We start from the raw sequence: 16,931 nt of genomic DNA, 5'->3' as shown, positions 1-16,931 counted from the left end.
GAATTAGATTAGGAAATGAGACACTTAAAGTAGTAAAGGAGTTTTGCTATTTGGGGAGCAAAATAACTGATGATGGTCGAAGTAGAGACGATATAAAATGTAGAATGGCAATGGCAAGGAAAGCGTTTCTGAAGAAGAAAAATTTGTTAACATCGAGTATGGATTTAAATGTCAGGCAGTCGTTTCTGAAAGTATTTGTATGGAGTGTAGCCATGTATGGAAGTGAAACATGGACCATAAATAGTTTAGACAAGAAGAGAATAGAAGCTTTCGAAATGTGGTGCTACAGAAGAATGCTGAAGATTAGATGGGTAGATCACATAACTAATGAGGAGGTATTGAATAGAATTGGGGAGAAGAGGAGCTGGTGGCACAATTTGACTAGAAGAAGGGATCAGTTGGTAGGACATGTTCTGAGACATCGAGGAATCACCAATTTAGTATTGGAGGGCAGCGTGGAGAGTAAAAATCGCAGAGGGAGGCCAAGAGATGAATACACTAAGCAGATTCAGAAGGATGCAGGCTGCAGTAGGTACTGGGAGATTAAGAAGATTGCACAGGATAGAGTAGCATGGAGAGTTGCATCAAACCAGTCTCAGGTCTGAAGACCACAACAACAACAACATGCTTCATTGCAGGACAAATAAACCTGGCGTAGCTAGCGAAGTTATCGAAGTTACCTCACCTAACGACAAAGCCTCTGCACAGTTTGTGTGGCCATATGAGTACACTCGGCTGTGCGTAGGATGCGAAGTTGTGGTATATAAATGTTCTGTGCTGTTTCTTTAAGGTTTATTCACACTTGATTTCATGGAACAGAATGTCTCGATATCCTGCAATGCATTAGAGATGGCGGAAGAGGTGGGAGGTGATGCCATGGGATGTGAAGGGAGAAAATGGGGCTTACGAGAATTACAGGCCTCGCAACGGGCTGGTGACGTCACATTAGTGGGCTTGCCCACCATGTTTCGCAAACGCTCGGCTCCTTGCAGAGCCCACGGGAAATCAACATGGCAATGAAAATATACCCACTATACATTTTAACGTTGTCATTGCTATCGAAAGTTTGCATGCGTTTAAACACGGAGTCGATAATAATTAAACTCGCCGGAGACGGCTGCTACCACTCGTAAGACCTGTGTCACATACTCTGACGCGTGCACTGTAGCCTGTCTTTCTCGTGCACTTTGAGAGGAAAGTACTGACATTGACGTTGGTGGGGCAGGGGGGGGGGGGGGAGAGGGTGCGAAGGTTGCATCATCTACTGACACCATAATTTAGCCTATTCTCAAAACATTCAATTACGATATAGTAATCAGATTTGTGCTCTTGCTTCTTTATGGTTTTTATTTTATTGTCTGACGTGTTTTTGTAACACATTGCAAATCTTTCATGACTATTTTCACATTTTCTCCATGAGCGTTCTTTTACAAAAGAGGCCAAATATCCAAAACGAGGGAGGTGGCGCAGTGGTTAGCACACCGAACTCGTATTCGGGAGGACGGCGGTTCAATCCCACGTCTGGCCATCCTGATTTAGGTTTTCCGTGATTTCCCTAAATCGCTCCAGGCAAATGCTGGGACGGTTCCTTTTAAAGGGCACGGCCGACTTCCTTCCACGTCCTTCCCTAATCCGATGAGACCGATGACCTTGTAGTTTGGTCTCTTCCCCCAAAACAACCCAACTACATATCCAAAACTGACAGACAGATTACGTTTACTAATGTATGGTCAAACATAAAGCTTACACTTCTGTTTAGTTGTCACTCTTCTGATTTGTTTGATGCTGCCACGAGTCCTCTCCTTTGCTATCCTCTTCATCTCAGAGTAGCGCTCGCATCTTGCGTCCTCAATCGGATGTATTCTGATCCCTGTCTTCCCTTACAGTTCTTACCCTCTAAAGCTCCCTCCAGTACCATTCCTGATGTTGTAATATATGTCGTATCACTCTGTCCCTTCTCTTATCAGCGTTTCTGTATGTTCATTCCTTTTGGAATAACCTCATCATTCCTTTCTTCATCAGCCAGCCTAATTTTCGACGTTCTTCTGTAGCATCACATTTCAAACGCTTCAGTTCTCTTCTCTTCCAGTTTTCCCGCTGTCAGTATTCACTGTCGTACAAAGCTGTGCTCCAACCGTACATTCTTAGAAATTTCTTCCTCAAATTAAGCCCTATGTTTCATACTGGCTGACTTCTCTTTGCCAGTGCTAGTCTAGTTTTTATATTCTCCATGATCCATCCGTCAAGGGGTTATTTTGCTTCCAAAGTAGCAGAATTCCATAAGTTCATCAACTCCGTGACCGCTAACTTTAATGTTAAGGTTCCCATTAATCTCGTTGCTGCTATTGCTCATTACATTTGTCTTTTTCCGGTTTACTCTCAATCCATATTCTGTACTCAATAGACTGATCATTCCATTCAACAGATCCTGCAAGTCTTCTTCACATTCTCTCGGGATACCAATTTTGTTCTTAGGAATCACAAAAACTTAAAACATCAATGAATATGGCAAAAGGGTCAAAGTATTGCCTTGTAAACTTTATTCAAAGTGTTTGTATCATTTTGTCTAGAAGTAACGGTGATTTCAAATGTCTGGACGACACCTTTCCCGTTATTTTCCAGTAATAGGGGTCCACACGTTCTATAAATTTTTTAAACACTGAAAGTAAGATGAAACCCTGTAAAACGCTTTTCCTGTTGCTGTATTTCACAGCTGTTTACCTCTCAAACTTTGTCAGGGACATCCGTTTTGAATTTTTCTTTGGTCACTAATAAACCTTATGTGCCTTTATCCTGATACTATATTCCCACATCTTCTATCTTGGATGATATCTCATAACCCCACATTCACCAATTGATACTGGGCTAAGCTAAGTGATGTGTTTATGTTCTGTCTTGTGCCAACACACCACCGTTTGACAGTGATGTCGGCTCCTGTTCCGTTGATGCCCAGTGTGAATCCACCTTTAGAAAGACCTCGCGGGATGGGTTCACTGCCGCTCTTAATTTCGCCTCGCAGATGCAGTGCTCTTGCGCTTACTTGTCTGTAGGAGCTATGGTCTCAGCCGTTAGTGCGCTGAAAGTCTCCATTTGCCAGTCAGTATCTCTTATTGTTCGCATTCGGTGCGCGTCCATGATGTCCCAAAACAACGCCTGGGATGACAGGCCTCACCTATGACACTTTTTCTCTGGTTCGTGTACTGGGATCAGTCATATAACTTGACAGCGGTCTTTTTGTTAAGGTAACTGTTTTCATTATCTCTGTGTAGAAACTATCAATGGACGGAAATAAGACTTAGTAGAAAAAACGCAAGTGACACGTTTCATTGTTTCTTCCGAAAGTATCAATGGGCGGAGATAAGACTTCGTAGAATCAGCTGCAGAAAAAAAGCAAGTGACATACTTCATTCATTCTTCCACCTAGCTATCCAACTTATTCAAAAGGATGGAAATAAAGTGCGATGGAGAGAAAGGATGGAAAGAATACGTTAGATCGATAGAGTCAAAATTCAGAAGGTCTCAGAAGAGTGTCTCAGTAATGACAATTACTGAGTGTAATAAACCGAAGGAGTAGAAACTGGATAGCTTATATATTAACATAGAAGGAAAGTCTTATAAAAGCAAAAGGGATGTGTAAGGGAAAAGGAAACGACAGAGGAAGATATTTCAGAACCTAGACGACGTACTTGATTGTAGTACATATTGCAGCATTAGGAATGACGCGATAGGCTGCCTGAAATAGAGATGAAAATTATCCGCGAACGTAGCAGAAAACTGATGATGATGATAAAATTTCAGTTTCGTACTACGATATGGGAAAACGTGATGTACTCTCAACGAGGTGTAAAATTTGAATTATTGTATGACTCCGCCGATGTGGTCCTTGGAAATTCAGCGTAAGCTCTGACTGACCAAAAACGGCCCTTTTTCATGTGAACCAAGCCAGTAATTTCCTTAAATAGTTTATGGCAACTACAGATAACCTAAATCTGGATGGGAATTTGAATCCTGGTCCTTCATAATTGTATCCTTTGCCCTCTGACACCTCACTTGATGAATTTTGCAATTGTTTTGGGGTCATCATGGGGGAAGATGGGAGAGGGGGAGGCGATTGCGACACTGTAACCCGTAGTAATGCCATTGCTTATACAGTCTGGAAAGGTATGAAACAAAACAGATTGTTATGTAGCAGTTACGATGTACCAAGAAACGATGACCTCTGCTATATGGAACAACAGTTGTGGAAATGAAGGTTGTCGCGGTGTAGTGATGTAGCCAGGTGGTGTGGCAATATAAAGGGAACTCTCTCGACGAATTCCTCGACCACCTAAACAACATTTAGAAAAAGATCAGTTTCACCATAAACATTGACAAGACATGTACAGATATAGGAGAAACCTGATGGTATTCTGCTATGTGCACAGAAAACTCATTCATACGAACCTATACTTCCCAGCCACGACCTGCCATCACTCAGAACAATGAATTACTTATCTTACGTTGTTGAGACACAGGACGAATACTGTATGTGACGAGGACAACCAACGAAAGGAAAGGGATCCTCTAGAAAATATCTTTGCTTCCAGTGGCTATAAGAGGTAAGATATTACGTAGCTGAGGGCACCAACATATACGAGGGTTGCCCAGAAAATAATGTACTGCATTTTCTTCTTTGACAGTCCGTTCTTCTTCTTATTTCGAATGGGCCAACTTTGGACCACGCTTGTTCAACTGATGGGCTTTGATCTTTGCCCAGTACTGTCGCATCCTCTATCGGTGTAACTCCTTCCTTTCTTCTATCCAGGGGGTACCTTTTATTCAGGGCTTTTCCTGAAATCCTCGGACTTCCTTCAATGTGTGTCTCACAGACTGTCTATTCTAGAGATCAGATTTACCCAGTTCTTTAATGTTCTTCTCGGTTTCTGTCAGCCAAGTGGTGCGAAACTTCTTGTTTTGCCAGAAAGTGAACAGACGGTTGGTTAATCTGTTTGGAGGCAATCTTGCAACATGGCTTTAGAAAGGTACCCTTCTTTTTCTTGCACAGTCAGAGAGCCTCTCGATATGTTCGTAGAGCTCCGTGTTATGACGCCCTCTGAATTCCCCAGCTTCTTCTACCAGGCCAGAATCTTCCCGAGGAATCTCCTCTCTCTGACTTCCAATTTCTTCATCAGACCTCTCCAGTTCATAGAAAGACTTTCCATGGCAGTCAGGGCTTCTGGTCGTATGACTGACGAGTAGTGCTTCAGTTTCAGGTTGTGTGACAGGCATTTCTTGTTGTAGGTGTTCATAGCCAGTCGATAGGCTAGTTCCAACTTGTTGACTCTCATGAGTAATGACGTTTTTTCTGATAAGTTGGGTGCAATCCATTCGCCGAGATAAATTTCTCAGTCCTCGTCTAGTAACATCTCTTTGTTAGCTTCATTGATGTTGGTGAAGAACTCTGTTTTCTCCAGCGACACTTAAAGAACCACTTTGGCTGCCTGTTTTCTGAGGCAGTTTACCTGCATTGTTGCCATTTCAAGAGAATCAGCAATCACTGCCATGTCGCCTGAAAAAGCCAGACAATCTACAAACAGTCCGTTCTTATGGCCCAGGTAAACACCACTCTGGATACCCAAATTGGTCAGTTCTTTGCGCCATTCTCTCACAACCTTTCCGAGGACACAGTTGAAAAGAAAAGGGGAGCGTCCATCCCCTTCTCTCACTCCAGTTTTTGTCTCGAAGCTTTTTGAGATCTCACCTATAATTTGACCATCGAATGGGTGTCTGTCAAGGTTTCTAGAATGCGTCTGCGGGTTTTGTTGTCTAGTCCCATTTTCTGGAATATTTTGTTAAGTGTTTCTTTATCAACAGAGTGGTAGGCCTTCTTGAAATCAATAAAGGTGACAACCACTTTGTGGTTTCTCATTTTGAAGTATGCCAGTACCGTTGTAAGGTTGAGGATCTGTTCAGCAAAGGAACTGAGCTTCCTGAAGCCTCCCTGATATTGTCCCAGTTGACTGTCCAGTTGATCTTCTGCCCGTGTTAGTAATGCCTTGGAGAGAATCTTGTATGTTACCGGTGCAAGAGAAATTCCACAGTAGTTGTTCAGATCAGCAACATCTCCTTTTTTGTGAAGGGGATGGATCAGAGCCGTGTTCCAGTCAGGTAGTAATTTCTCTGTTCAACAATCTGTTTCTCTGTTCAACAGTCGTTTATTGAACATAATGAGAATTACACACACGAGAGAATGGTGTTTTATCTACGCAGCCTATTTCTCCACCTAATTCTCATCCCGTTCTACGGCCATCCTCCAGCGCGAAAGAAGGACATGTATGCCCCGTCGGTACCAATCCTTGTCCTGGTGGCGGAGCCAGTGCTTCACTGTGTGAACTTCCTTTGCTAATTGACAGATGCAGCGAATGACAACCACTGCTCGCTGCAACGTGTCAGGTGTGACAGCCGTGGATGGTCTCCCCGAGCGCTGTAAATCGTGGAGCTCCGCCGAACCGCCTTCTGATGACCCAGCGACTAACTGTACTTCTATCCACAGCAGATGCTCCATAGACTTTGCACAAGCGTTTGTGAATATGCCCCACAGTTTCTTTCCCTGCAGTGAGAAATTCAATGACTGCACGTTGCTTGTAATGTACGTCACCTACAGACGCCATTTCACTATCTGTCGGAAGTGACGGAAACTTGGCGCGCTCACTCAGGAGACTTCATATAATATATACGTAACGTTTCGCATTCGTAGCAGTGTTTTTTGCAGAGAAAAAAATGCGGTGCATTACTTTCTGGGAAACCCTCGTAGAAACAAAGCCAAGGAAGAGATCACAGAATCGCCTTCCTACGATATGTTGGCACAGCCTCTGCAAGAATAGACCGAGCTGTGAACAAGAAAGGGACCATCTTCCTACCACCTTCAAAGATAAGAATTTTTTTTTTTGACAACATAAATGTCTCCGAATACATGGTGTACATGGTGTATATCGAATTCCTTTCGAGTGTGGCAAGTGATACATTAGACAGACAAACCGCTGCGTCTCCGTACTTAGCGCTGAACATATACAAAATGTAAGAATCGGGCAGTAGGAAAATCAGCACTGACTGAGCGCTGCTTTAGATTACGAAATAAAAATATATTTACAAAAAACTGTTAATTGTTTTTAGAAAAGATTTATCTAAAAGTAAGAAATAAAACAAATTAGAGAAACATTTGTCTTCATTCACCTCTCCTTCTCTTTCATTGCCGCTTTCTCTCTATCACTCTCTCCACTCACATTTTTTATTCCCACTGCCTCCTCCCTCTTTTGATCCCACAGCCTCTATCTCCATCCATCTCTCTTTCTTTGTTACTGCAACTGTCTCTCATTGGCCATCTGTGTCTCCTCTCTCTTTGGCTTCCACTGCTGTTGTCTTCGTCCATCTCTCTTTCTCTTTCCCTGTCGTTTCCTCTCTATCATCACCGTCTCCTCTCTCTTCCACCGTCAGTCTCTCTGCTACACTCTTTCAGTACAAAAACGTGCGAATATGTTCGCATGCCAGAAATTGAGGAAGGCGGAATGATGATTCAGGTAGCTGGTTTTCCACTTTTCTACCAGTCTCTTGTAGGGAACATATTCGCCTTTTTGTGGTCCAACAGAGCTTCCCTTCTTATCCCTGCAACAGCAGCGTGCGTAGCTTACGCAAGGTGGTCAGAAAGAGTCTGAAAAGCTAGAAAGGGTGTTGCACGGGAGGCTGTGCTAAGAAATAATTGTTAAGAAAAAAAGTCCGATACGTTGCGACGTTTCCGAGCTATTTAGCATTACAGTCAGCCAGTCAAGCCCTCAACGCACACATTCAAGCAGCCTTCCATAGGTTGTGTTGCTAAACGTGTTCTTCGCCCGTGTTCCTCAGACCGAATAAATGAACTTTTTACTTATCTAGGCTGAATTTATCACTTCCGGGAAAGGCAAATTTTAATTGACTGGGAATTTTACCAAATGGTAGCTCATGGGCCAGCATTTTAGCGCGTACAAGTGCTTGAATTTGCGCGCGCAGTAACCTGATTGGCTTACTTCAATGCTAAATAACGCGGAAATGGCATAACGAATAGAATTTTTTTCTTAACAATTATTTCTCGGCATAACTTCCCCTGCAACCCCGTTATAAGTTTTTCAGGCTGTTTCTGGCAACCCAGTATGAAACGAATTCTATAGGTTACTAATGTTTTGACAGTTAATCTATGTTCTTCGACGCATTTGTATACTTTGACGTACTTAAATAACAAAAAGGTATGCATAATACAAGGTTAGCACAAAATCAGTTGCTTTATACTTTTTCTGAATACTCTGCTCATAGATCTCAGTTAACTGAAAACGTTCGACTTATGATTTGTTATCTGAAAAGAGTAAAAATGTTATTAGAAATTTCTTACGGAATTTGTAGTCTTTCCAGATTTACATAATTTCTGGTTGTCATGCTAAGGTACTTTTTATCCCATTTGCTGTCACTGGAGTACCACTTTAGATATGTTCGTATAAAGGTTTATTTGTGGAGAAATATGCATTGGTAAAGTCAGAACCCTTACTATTACAGCAGGACCCTTGCCATGTGTTCACTACGTCAGTTAAAACTACTTTTACCCTTCCGATCGGAATCAGGCGCAATGATAATTTTGAACTCCTGGATCTCGGTAGCGAAAAAGGATATCGGAAAAATTTCCAAGGTTCCCCAAGAAAATCTTAAGAATATATGATAGAAATTTAGACGATTTCCCATGAGTAGAAATCATAGAATGGACATGACCACAAATGGTACTCTTGGTATCCAAAAATCATAAATTTTCGGGGTTTTCTCAGAAGCCGCCCATGAACAAATGGCGCTTTTGTAAGCCGCCCAAAGTCCACCCTAGACCACACCTAATCTAAAGAACCAACTGATTTGCTCAGTTTGCCTGGGCTGAAGGTAGTGCGTAATGTTTAAATTCTGACCCTGTACTGTAGGGTAGCTACAGTATGCCCGTTCTTCCGTTAGGCATACAAGTAGTCGCTCGGCCAAGGGCTATCCAAAACACTTTATCCCTTATCTCTGTGATATCTGTCATGCACGAACCGATTGGTGCTCTCTCAATCGAATTTGAAAGAAGAATAATTTTGAAAAAAACAGTAAAAATTTTTGTGAAAAGATTTGTCTACAAGCAAGAAATAAAGCAGATTAAAGAAACGTTTGACGAGCCTCACTTGCTGTACATGATTTCGAGCATCATTCAAAGGAAGGAGAGATGAATGAAGACAACAGCAGTGGGAGCCAAAGGAAGAGGAGATATTGATAGTCAGTGAGAGACACAGGTAGTAACAAAGAAAGAGAGATGGATGGAGACAGAAGCTGTGGGAGCAAAAGAGAGAGGAGACAGTGGAGATGAGAAATGCAGCTGAGTGGAGACCGTACATCGGATTGGGGTATCTGGACCCTCCCAGACCGGCGAACTTTAACAAGTAGTATAGGGGAGGGTGTACTTTGGACCGAATTTTTTATATCGTGGGTGTAGGAGGAAAGAAGTTGGACCCTCTAGACTTTTGAGCCGTCGTGTTATGGTGGAGATATTGGCAGTGGGAAAGATAGACAGTGTAAGTGTGAAAAAAGACAGTTACTCTGGAATATACTGTAAATCAATAGGAAAAAAAGGAGACAGTGATAGAGAGAGAAATGTATAGACAGTGGCAGTGAGAGGGAGATGCTGAGTATGAAAGCTTAGCTGTACAGAGAGACTTGGTAAAAGGATTTGTAATGTTCTGTATTAAAAGAGAGCGAATATGTTCGTATGCCAAAATTTTTGGGGAGGAAGGCAGAATGAGGATTGAGGCAGCTGTTTCCCCACTTTTCTGTCAGGGTCTTCTAAAGGGGAACATATCGCCTTTTATGTGCTCCGACATTTTCCCGCTGGCGTTATGTAAAGAGAGAGAGAGAGGGAGAGAGAGAGAGAGAGAGAGAGAGAGAGAGAGAGAGAGAGAGAGAGAGATTGGTATATTGTTATTGAATTGAGACTATATATACTGCTTGACAGTTGATAATGAACAGAGGCAGTGTTGGGAAGGAATAATCACAGACAGTGATGGACGGCATGAAATGCGATACATACGTAGTAGAACTGGAGTGGTATGTTTATAACGAAAAATGGTACAGATTTTACCACTTGGGAAAGCAAGATGACAGGCATAAATAATGTTCATGTTCGGCACAGGTCAGGCTCTCAACATAAAGGTCGATATCGGACTCTTGGTGACGGGTACGTTTTCCTCCGGCACTAACGCACATTTCGCACCTATTATTCATGCTAGCTACCAAACTGTTGAGGACTGCCGCGCGGGGTAGCGGCGTGGTCTGAGGCTCCTTGGCCGGCCGCTGTGGCCGAGCGGTTCTAGGCGCTTCAGTCCAGAACCGCGCTGCTGTTACGGTCGCATGGGTAAGTGTGATATCCTTCGGTTAGTTAGGTTGTTCTAAGTCTAGGGGACTGATGACCTCAGATGTTAAGTCCCTTAGTCCTTAGAGCCATTTGAACCATTTGAGGCGCCTTGGCACGTATCGGGCGACTGACCCCGTCAGAGGTTCGAGTCCTTCCTCGGGCGTGTGTGTTGTCCTTTGCGTAAGTTAGTTTAAGTTGGATTAAGTAGTGAGTAAGCTTAGGGACCGATGACCTCATCAGTTTGGTCCCATAAGAATTACCACAAATTTTTTGTTGAGGACTCCTTGGGGAATATTGTCCCACTCCTCTCTCTAGGTGCTCTCCAGTTCTTGAGCGGTTCCGGGAGGGGGTGTTCGTTGAGAAACGCGTCTGCCAAGAGCGTCTCAGGCATGCTCTATAGGGTTTAGGCGCTGGGTGTAGGCTAGCCATTCCATACATTCAGTGTCTTCACTTTCCAGTGTGTCCGACACATCAGAGGTCCTTGGTGGGCAGCATTGTCGTCCATGACAGGAAGTAGGGGCCTACCGTACCCATAACCATACGGATATGATTTCGTGCATTACCACTGTGCTGTAATGATACCAAGAGCAAAGATATGCAGTAGTGTTCGGCCATTGCGCACAATGCCTGCCCACACCATAAGGCCTAGGTCATACCCATGACATTCATGAACATTCTGTGATGTGTAACATGTTCTCCCCCTCCCCCTCTCTCTTCCCTAATTGGTGGCCGGAATCACTTGCCACAGTGAAGTTGGTTTCGCTGGAGAACATAATTATGGACCGCAAACAACGTGCTCCCTACACCAACGAACTCATTCTCGATGATGGCGTAGATGAAGTGGGGTGCATTTAACAGACTTCCGAGCGTGCAAACCAGCCTTATTCAATCGCCGAGAAATAGTTCTGGCAGAGACATATTTACTGGTAGCTGTTGCAAGGTCTGTAGTGATCAGCCCAGGACTTGGATGTCTGTTCCTTATGGCCACTTAGACTACATATCTATCCTCTTGCGGTGTATTGGTCAATCTTCGACCACCGGCGTACTTTCGCGTAGCATTTCCACCTTCAGTGGCCTTTTTAAATCGCGAGATGACTTTTGGACACACGTATTACTGCGGCGACAGTAGTGTCACTTTAACCGACTTCGAGCCATCCGTACCACACAGATAGTCGCACTACTCGGTTCCACAACATCCTTCGTCAAACACCGAACTTCATGAACTGTCGAGTGCAAAGACTTGGCAGCAGTTAACACGTCCTGTCCTCTGCATTTCCTTTTACTGTCATTTGTCGGGTGTCCCGTAGCAAGTGTCGATTGTTCCGTAGCAAATGAGAGTTGTTCCTTAGCAAGTGTGAGTTGTTCCACAGTAACTGTTAAGCAGTGTAGATCAAGAGAGAAGTTTCAATTTATGCTGCAATTTAGTATTTCTTTTTCTTATTCAACACGAAAGAAAGAATTATACAATTTCTATACCACTAAAACTTTTTGTGGGCGACATACGAACAGACGGTAAAGTTTTCATGTGAAACATTCGTCGGACATCAAGTACACAAACTCCGCCGAGCGACGCCGGCTAAGTATTGATATATGTTTCTATAATTAAACTGTTAATGTTACTGAAGTTGTTGTATTGCTTTTGTGTATGTGCTTTATCCGTATCATAGACATCATGAGGGACGACAAGGTGTTCCAGCGGTCGCTGCGTCAGGGGTAGCTGGGAGATATTGCAGTCCGACCGGGGGGCTGCGAGCTCCTACGAAGTTAGAAGATATTGTCCTGCTATTCCTTCGATTAAAATTGAAATAAAATGAATAAAAAGTGTTGTTTATACTGTTGTATCTGAGCTAGTGAGCACACCATTTAAAATTTGTTCTCTATAAAAAAAATCTGACTAGTAGTGACTGCAATTGGTTACGAAGAGATTTAATGTAGAGACTCGAAGCACGGGACAGATATAATGAAAAAATTATTATTTAGTTTCAAAAGACTCCACGAGTTAATTGTCACAAGGCGTACGAAGAGTTTCAGCTCCAAGCGATGATTCTCATACTGACATCTTACAGGAAATACAAAGATTCCTAGACCCGAGTTATTACCATGATTAGTAAGAGCGCGAAGCATAAAACAATATCTCTGACTTTACCGAGTTTTGCTATAGCGAGACGTAAGTAATTCGTTAAGTGCTTTTGGAGATTTTTATGGTCAAAAAAGGTTTCTGTGTCGTGTTAGAGGAGTAATGATTCAACGCGAGTGACTATATGAGACAATTTCGTATATGTTGTCAAATAATTACACACATACCTACGAAATCGATGATCGGAGTTTCAGTGTTGCTACTTTATGAGACTTCAGTAAAAAATACTGCTATTAGACTCCCGATTTCATATGTCCTAGTAAATATTCACAGACAAATAGTGCAGAGGAGCTTTGAAAAGTATTAATAACTATTTGTTGAGAAACGTTATAATCCGTTTGTGATTAACAACACAATCGCTGGCTGACTGAGCTACATAAAAATTTTGAAGTGGCTTTGAGGAATGTTATGTTTAAAGACTGCGCTAGTGCGTGATTAATTGACTGAACTGTCACGACACTCATAACCAGACATATTAACAGAAAGACTATAGCTAGAGTAACAACGGCTCCTATTGCTTCCAGAAAATTCGCAGTTATGATCCACGAGTTTTATCGTGCATTTTATTCGGGTTCGCAAAAAGGAACTGGAGCCTATTAATACTGGGGAAGATATGATTAGGAAGCGGAGGAGGATTGCCTGTTCGTTCTGAAAGCACCAATTCCGGTGTTATACGACAGCTTGCGGCCGGCGACAACAATGTCATAACATTATCAAATTAAGGAATCATTACAAGTCCTCATACATTAGGCAAATTTATCCTAAGGAGGTTCGAACTGGGGACTGTATCTGGAAGGCTGAATACGGCAAGATGAACTTTTTGACAGTTCATTTACATAATTAGCAGCAACGGTTCATGGAATATTTCAGTTTTCCCTGAATCACGAATTTGCTAAACTAACGACCTCTGTTCCGGAAAAATTATGTAACACTTAATATGCTGTGAAACCCACCCAATGCCAGAACGGCTACACACAATTTTTAAACACAAGTATGCCAGTCCTCCAACCTCATGCATTGATATTTTCAGATATTTATTTCACTTGAAAAGAACGGGACTGACGCAGAAAGAAGAAATCGCAATTTCATCCAGACCGAGGCTGACAAATGTGAGAAGGACACAATGCTAAGAAAAAGGAGACTAAAATCGCAATGTAGAAAAAACCTGAACACCAGCTGTGAGGTCTCTCCTGTTTTGAAGTGTAGTTTATTTTCATAGATTTTTTATTGTAATTGGGATCTGCAAACAGCATAACCAGTTCGCTGCGTTAAGCATTAAGCAGCGTTGCACAATACGATAACACCGAGTAGGAAGCCGGTTCCCACAAAGATTGTGGTGACGAATGGGCCTTATGGATGGTAGTGAATCATTGCAGTGAGGGGAAGAATGCGAACCTCGAGAACGTATATAGCTTAGCAATCGATACGTTGGGGAACCATAAGTGTTCTGGTGCGAAAATCGGAATTGTTTTTATTAAATATTAGTTACAAAAGTTCACTTTTGGCATAGCAAATACTATGGAGAGCCCACGGGTCATCAGAGCTTTAATACACCAACACTGCTATGCAGTAAATCAGTTAATTCAGTAGACTATTAGAATGTTGTTAAATTACCGAAGATGTATGAAAGGCTACGAAGTGTGGCGATGTAAGCAAGGGATTTCGGCTACACGCCAATCTAGCCATTCAGCGATAGCATGTACTCAGAGCCTTTTCATATGTGATAGTCAGTGATAGGATGTAGTCGGAGCTTATTCTTTTGTGATAGTCGGTTTTACCATGCTCTAGAAGTTTATTAACGTCTTGAGATTAATTGCTTCAGACTATTTAATCGTAACTGTTTCATGGTGTTTGATAATAAACGCATCCTAATGGCGTCCTAGAACTTCAAGTAAATTAGCTACCCGCACATCCACTTATAATTACAGGTAGCCTACTTGCATCTTCTGAAGAACCTAATGCACAAGAAGAACTGCTTCAAGGGCAACATCTATGAGACATTCACAGATTAGCGCAGTCTCGGGTGTGAAGGCACGACCAGTTATAGTGTACGTCCCTATACCACTTTCTACAGAATCGCAGCTATAGTGAGAAATGTTTGTGGAGGTTTGGTATCATCAGGTGATCTTGCACGATGATGAGTAATCATTATTTTCTTCATTATATTATTTGAATACTCAAGGAATATTGTTAGTTTCATTTGTATTATTTTATATAAATATCGAAAGAAAAATTATGGACAAATAAATTCATCTACTATTAAAAAAATAATAAAACAATTGTAAATTTGTATTCACTTTGTATATTGATTCATACAACAAAAAAGTAAATTGTAAAAAAGTATTATCAAGATTGAACATAGTATTTAAAAAAAGTTTTACAAATCTTTTCCAATATTTTTGATGATTTAATTTCATTAAAGAAACCTTAATTAGAATTTAAACAAATGCTTCCTTTTGGCCATATAGTGTATTTGTGGTAATATAAAAGCTGTACTACATTTTGTAAACAGTCCATATACTACATCCAGTCATATCAAACCTACAATTTGAAATTTGTTTTTTATTACATAGCCTGAGAAATTCACAGTTTATGCAAAATGTAGTTTTATTCAAATATGCAACTTTACGTTGCTTCACATTAATGTATGTTTCAATTATACATTTTCTGTATGGAAGTTTTCATTACAAAATAGAAGCATATGTTACTTCAAAATATCTTACAGTAGCAAATTTTTACCATATAAGTGGTTAATTTTTATGAAAGTATGTCTTCCATAGAATCACACAATCTCATGCATATTCTATACCAGATGTTGTGTGAGGGGGATATTGTAACAAACCAAAAGGTACAGCAGCTTAATGGGTTAACTGAAGTTTGCCATACCACTTCTTTTTCAATAATGTTTACTCTGATTTTCAGCTACAAATAATGAAATTCATATTTCTCAAATAGTTAGGTTAGACATTGTGTGTTTGCGAAATCTTCTATTTTCCAAATATGTTGATAACATATTTTTTGCATGTTTCTGTGATATAATGTTGTGCTACGAAAATTAGTTATCCTACAGATTCGACTTTACATGAGTTATGACAAATGCAACATTTTTCAAATGTTTTTTCGAAATATAATTTACATAATTTTCCATGAAATTTTGTTGTTTAATAAGTAGAAATTTATTGCTACGTTTCAAAAACATACTTAACTTGTCATAAATACATTCACTTTGTAGAAAAAGCTAAATATTTGATAGCTTTTACATGTGGCACATTTAAAAGTTTCAGAAGTTATACTTAGAGCCTGCATTTTATATAACATACAATTAAGAAATATGTACACAAATATGTAGGCGATTTTGGTGAAATATGTAAGTAAACATGTAATGGAGCAGTTATTTGTAAAATCCTAAATTTTATTTTTTTCATGCAAAATGTAGGTTTATAGGCAGGCTAGTCAACTGTTCACGTTCATTTTTAATTAGTTCACTTCTGCTACAAAGTACTGAAGTACAAGTGTTCCTAAGCAAGCATTTAAGTCGCACTGGAAGAGAAAGCACAGCTGGTTATAACGTACTTTTCCAAATGTTCTGTTGCCATGCACCGCGTTCTACATGACAATATGTATTTATAAATAGAGAAAGATCGCTCAACTTCATAAGAAGCCAACGGCGCATGTTTATACAGAGTGTTCTACAATTTCACCATTACATAAGCGAGGCATAATGACAAGATTTGAATATCCGGCGTTTTTATTCAGCATAATTGCCGTTTACTGGAAATTATACCACCCACTTCACCTGGTACAACACTGACATTCTGAATTGCATCTTCCATTATTCCCACAGCTTTTTGGAGCGACATAATTGTAGTGACTTGCGATATATGAAACTGAACTGAGAACTTTAAAACTGTTGAATGCTGACAAGGATTCACTCATACACGCCGCAGGAGCAGGAGGAAAAGTCTCGGTCACTGACTTAACAGCTTCAAAGTACTTAATGTAGAAAATTGCAGCTTCAATCCATTTTGCTCACCTTGCTATCACTGGGTGCAGGGGCAGAGGTACATCAGGTAGCTGCTGCTTGGAGCACTGTAAATCTTATTCGTTGCTGATATCAGTGTATTTACATCAGGAAACATATCTAAATGTCTCTACCACTCATTGCAATGCATGAGCTGTACATGTGATACGCTGGCCGGTGTAGCCGTGCGGTTAAAGGCGCATCAGTCTGGAACCGCGTGACCACTACGATCGCAGGTTCGAATCCTGCCTCGGGCATGGATGTGTGTGATGTCCTTAGGTTAGTTAGGTTTAATTAGTTCTAAGTTCTAGGCGACTGATGACCTCAGAAGTTAGGTCGCATAGTGC

At 41.2% G+C, this 16,931-nt stretch overlaps 1 protein-coding gene across 1 annotated transcript in view; it reads right to left on the bottom strand.

The window, feature by feature from the left end:
- Positions 1-16,931, bottom strand: part of LOC124606083 — a 375,104-nt gene that overhangs the window by 102,242 nt on the left and 255,931 nt on the right. The window lies entirely within an intron of this gene.

The sequence above is a fragment of the Schistocerca americana genome, chromosome 3 (genome assembly GCF_021461395.2).
Source record: "Schistocerca americana isolate TAMUIC-IGC-003095 chromosome 3, iqSchAmer2.1, whole genome shotgun sequence".
NCBI classification, from domain to species: domain Eukaryota; kingdom Metazoa; phylum Arthropoda; class Insecta; order Orthoptera; family Acrididae; genus Schistocerca; species Schistocerca americana.
Note: the sequence above shows the minus strand (reverse complement) of the source record. Positions and strands in the feature narration are given on the sequence as shown.